A 6,000-nucleotide genomic window follows, 5' to 3' on the forward strand; every position below is an offset into this window, starting at 1 on the left:
GTGCCTCATCTGACACATTATCTGGTGCCTCATCTGACACATTATCTGGTGCCTCATCTGACACATCATCTGGTGCCTCATCTGACACATCATCTGGTGCCTCATCTGACACATTATCTGGTGCCTCATCTGGTGCCTCATCTGGTGCCTCATCTGACACATTATCTGGTGCCTCATCTGACACATTATCTGGTGCCTCATCTGGTGCCTCATCTGGTGCCTCATCTGACACATTATCTGGTGCCTCATCTGGTGCCTCAACTGGTGCCTCATCTGACACATCATCTGGTGCCTCATCTGGTGCCTCATCTGACACATTATCTGGTGCCTCATCTGACACATTATCTGGCGCCTCATCTGACACATCTGGTGCCTCATCTGGTGCCTCATCTGACACATTATCTGGTGCCTCATCTGGTGCCTCATCTGACACATTATCTGGTGCCTCATCTGACACATTATCTGGTGCCTCATCTGGTGCCTCATCTGACACCTCATCTGACACATTATCTGGTGCCTCATCTGACACATCATCTGGTGCCTCATCTGGTGCCTCATCTGGTGCCTCATCTGGTGCCTCATCTGGTGCCTCATCTGGTGCCTCATCTGGCGCCTCATCTGGCGCCTCATCTGGTGTCTCATCTGGTGCCTCATCTGGCGCCTCATCTGGCGCCTCATCTGGTGCCTCATCTGGCGCCTCATCTGGCGCCTCATCTGGTGTCTCATCTGGTGCCTCATCTGGCGCCTCATCTGACACATTATCTGGCGCCTCATCTGACACATTATCTGGCGCCTCATCTGGTGCCTCATCTGGCGCCTCATCTGGTGTCTCATCTGGTGCCTCATCTGGCGCCTCATCTGGTGCCTCATCTGGTGCCTCATCTGGCGCCTCATCTGGCGCCTCATCTGGTGTCTCATCTGGTGCCTCATCTGGCGCCTCATCTGACACATTATCTGGCGCCTCATCTGACACATTATCTGGTGCCTCATCTGACACATTATCTGGTGCCTCATCTGACACATTATCTGGTGTCTCATCTGGTGCCTCATCTGGCGCCTCATCTGGCACATTATCTGGCGCCTCATCTGGTGCCTCATCTGACACATTATCTGGTGTCTCATCTGGTGCCTCATCTGGCGCCTCATCTGACACATTATCTGGTGCCTCATCTGACACATTATCTGGCGCCTCATCTGACACATTATCTGGTGTCTCATCTGGTGCCTCATCTGGCGCCTCATCTGACACATTATCTGGTGCCTCATCTGACACATTATCTGGTGTCTCATCTGACACATTATCTGGTGCCTCATCTGACACATTATCTGGCGCCTCATCTGACACATTATCTGGTGCCTCATCTGACACATTATCTGGTGTCTCATCTGACACATTATCTGGTGTCTCATCTGACACATTATCTGGTGTCTCATCTAACACATTATCTGGTGCCTCATCTGACACATCTGGCGCCTCATCTGACACATTATCTGGCGCCTCATCTGACACATCATCTGGTGTCTCATCTGACACATTATCTGGTGTCTCATCTAACACATTATCTGGTGCCTCATCTGACACATTATCTGGTGCCTCATCTGACACATTATCTGGCGCCTCATCTGACACATTATCTGGTGTCTCATCTGACACATTATCTGGTGTCTCATCTGACACATTATCTGGTGTCTCATCTGACACATTATCTGGTGCCTCATCTGACACATTATCTGGTGTCTCATCTGACACATTATCTGGTGTCTCATCTGACACATTATCTGGCGCCTCATCTGACACATTATCTGGTGTCTCATCTGACACATCATCTGGCGTCTCATCTGACACATTATCTGGTGCCTCATCTGACACATTATCTGGCGCCTCATCTGACACATTATCTGGTGCCTCATCTGACACATTATCTGGTGTCTCATCTGACACATTATCTGGTGCCTCATCTGACACATTATCTGGCGCCTCATCTGACACATTATCTGGTGTCTCATCTGACACATTATCTGGCGCCTCATCTGACACATTATCTGGCGCCTCATCTGACACATTATCTGGCTCCTCATCTGACACATTAACTGGCGCCTCATCTGACACATTATCTGGTGCCTCATCTGACACATTATCTGGTGCCTCATCTGACACATTATCTGGTGCCTCATCTGGCACATTATCTGGTGCCTCATCTGACACATCATCTGGTGCCTCATCTGACACATCATCTGGTGCCTCATCTGACACATCATCTGGTGCCTCATCTGACACATTATCTGGCGCCTCATCTGACACATTATCTGGTGCCTCATCTGACACATCATCTGGTGCCTCATCTGACACATCATCTGGTGCCTCATCTGACACATTATCTGGCGCCTCATCTGACACATTATCTGGTGCCTCATCTGACACATTATCTGGCGCCTCATCTGACACATTATCTGGTGCCTCATCTGACACATTATCTGGCGCCTCATCTGACACATTATCTGGTGCCTCATCTGACACATCATCTGGCGCCTCATCTGGCACATTATCTGGTGCCTCATCTGACACATTATCTGGCGCCTCATCTGACACATTATCTGGCGCCTCATCTGACACATTATCTGGTGCCTCATCTGACACATTATCTGGTGCCTCATCTGACACATTATCTGGCGCCTCATCTGACACATTATCTGGCGCCTCATCTGACACATTATCTGGCGTCTCATCTGACACATTATCTGGTGCCTCATCTGACACATTATCTGGTGCCTCATCTGACACATTATCTGGCGCCTCATCTGACACATTATCTGGCGCCTCATCTGACACATTATCTGGTGCCTCATCTGGTGCCTCATCTGGTGTCTCATCTGGTGCCTCATCTGGCGCCTCATCTGACACATTATCTGGTGCCTCATCTGGTGCCTCATCTGGTGTCTCATCTGGTGCCTCATCTGACACATTATCTGGTGCCTCATCTGGTGCCTCATCTGGTGCCTCATCTGGTGCCTCATCTGGTGCCTCATCTGGTGCCTCATCTGGCGCCTCATCTGACACATTATCTGGTGCCTCATCTGGTGTCTCATCTGGCGTCTCATCTGACACATTATCTGGTGCCTCATCTGACACATTATCTGGTGCCTCATCTGACACATTATCTGGCGCCTCATCTGACACATTATCTGGTGCCTCATCTGGTGTCTCATCTGGCGTCTCATCTGACACATTATCTGGTGCCTCATCTGACACATTATCTGGTGCCTCATCTGACACATTATCTGGTGCCTCATCTGGTGCCTCATCTGGTGCCTCATCTGGCACATCATCTGGTGCCTCATCTGACACATTATCTGGCGCCTCATCTGACACATCATCTGGTGCCTCATCTGACACATTATCTGGTGCCTCATCTGACACATTATCTGGTGCCTCATCTGACACATTATCTGGTGCCTCATCTGACACATTATCTGGTGCCTCATCTGACACATTATCTGGTGCCTCATCTGACACATTATCTGGTGCCTCATCTGACACATTATCTGGCGCCTCATCTGACACATTATCTGGCGCCTCATCTGACACATTATCTGGTGCCTCATCTGACACATTATCTGGTGCCTCATCTGACACATTATCTGGTGCCTCATCTGGTGCCTCATCTGGTGCCTCATCTGACACATTATCTGGTGCCTCATCTGGTGCCTCATTATGTTCCTCTTAGTAATGAATTCATACGGTTTTGCCTATTCATAGAGCCGACATAACTCGGATCCATAGAGTCAGCCTTCGGATCCTTTGGCACGATGTAGCAGATTTGTGATGCTCTTGACAATATACTGTGTAGTCACGCACATCAGTCTGTACAGCGGCCAATATCTGCAGCAGCGGCTGGGGCGGAGTACAAATCCGGAGAAATATTTGGCTCACTTGGCTTTGTACATTGGGGTGTGACATTTGCCTGCAGACGGCCGGTCACAGCTGATATTCTCAGCTTGTTATTATTTTGATCGATATCCGGGATATTGACCCCCTAATCCCTCTACATTGCCCGGGGAGACGGGGAGCGCGGCCACCGACCTATGTCCCTGGCACATCGGGGTTGGGTCCAGTCTGGATAAAGTCCTGGAGTCGGGACTGATACATTGTAGCAAACCTTCTGACAGAGGGAGACGTCTGCTTCTCACAAAGTTTAGACTGGATGTAACTGATACAAACGTATTCATCTGAACCTGTCTTCATCCTCCAGATATAAACATTGTTTCTATTCACTGACAGCAAGGAGGGAAATAAAATGTGACATCTGAAGAGCAAGGAAGGAAAAGCTGCGGAACCTTCCGTTATTCACCGATTGCTCCGTGTATGAGGCCGGAGGAGTCTCATGATGTGGCCGATGCTCCTAATCTCTGTGGATTATATATTTTGTGATTATTAATACGAGCGGAGTTGTCGGGTCTCCATTGTGCAATGTGAGCTGCATCACAGCTGGGCTTCCGTCACAGTGGAGGCTGCAGGATAATTTCAGGGTACAAGTTGCTTTTCTTCTGGGGCCGGTGCCAGGTATTTGTTTGACATGGGATGATGCCAGCTGTAAAGTATATAGGAGTGGTGCCAGCGTGGGTGGCGCGTGGACCCCGCATAGCCCCCCGGACCTGGGTTTGTGGTGAAGGCAACAATTGGAGGTTCGGACGGATAGAAACGCGAGGGGATTATTTTAGAAAGATATTGAATAAGTGCAAGGATTGTGGTGAGGGTCACATTAATCCTGCGCCTTGCTCCACTTATTGTGTTATTCCAATCTAAAATAGGAGCAATTATAAGTAGCCAAAACTATGGGACCCCCAATCACCGGACCACAAGGCTCCAGGACCGGGGGCTCCAACCAGATAACGTCCAACATTCTCCAAAAATAGCCAAGAAATTACAAAGTTTATAGACGTATCATCTGGGGGTGTCCTTATTTTACATTTTTATAAGAAAACACTGAGTGGTCAGCGTGAAACGGGCGACTATTCTGCATAAAAAGTCATTAGCAAAAGTGGCCGGAGGGTCCAGAATGACCCCCTGAAGGACCAGACTCGTGCAGAGCGGGACCCCTCAATCCTCGCTGGTTCTCCTCGGAGTGATGGAGGGAGATCTTATATTATTACGAGATCTCGTGCACCCAGCGCTGCTCCATCATTTATGAACTGGTCACATGATCAAACTGGTCACCATTCAGTAAGCGCTTCGTAAGGTGCATTACTGGATTAGTGCAAATAACGAAATCTGGTGATAATATGTGATCTCCCGCCATCACGGTGAGGAGGGGCGCTGAGCACCCATTATACAGTGATAACGCGAAATTACATTAAAGCAGAAGTGACACAAATGTCGAGATATTAAAAGGAACAGAAACAAAAACGTTACGGAATTCAGTGAATAAAGAAACATGAAGCTTTAATAGATTCTCATTTTCCCCATAGAAGTCGATGGTGCTGGATCGGCCCCAGGTGAAGCACATTTTATTTGCTGCTGAGTTGGGTGATTCTTATCTAACAATGAATATATTTGGGGTTATCGATGTTCACAAGAGCGGAAGAAAAAACAACAAAAAAAGAGGATTTAAATCCTCCAAAAGCTAAGCAAATACTCACAGATGAATGGTAGATATAAACTGCCCAGGCCAAAAAGACCAATGCACTGCCAGGATGTGGCAAATCCTCCAATACCTGGGGGCATCACAGGGGCAAAGGAGCTTGATGGTAGTAACATTGCACACTTGTGGCTTGCACAGGGCGCTGTTCACACACGCAGGTCCACAGTATCTGGTATGCAGCCTATTAGTTACGCCCATCCCAATACATGCCAGCAGGCTGCGCCAGTCCTATATATATATATACATATATATATATATATATATATATATATATATATATATATGTATATGTGCTCCATGCAGGGACAGTGACTATAATACGCAGGGCCTAACACCTGTGATGTCTCCATGTAATGGGGGT

Source organism: Anomaloglossus baeobatrachus, chromosome 9 (assembly GCF_048569485.1).
Source record: "Anomaloglossus baeobatrachus isolate aAnoBae1 chromosome 9, aAnoBae1.hap1, whole genome shotgun sequence".
Taxonomy (NCBI): Eukaryota; Metazoa; Chordata; class Amphibia; order Anura; family Aromobatidae; genus Anomaloglossus; species Anomaloglossus baeobatrachus.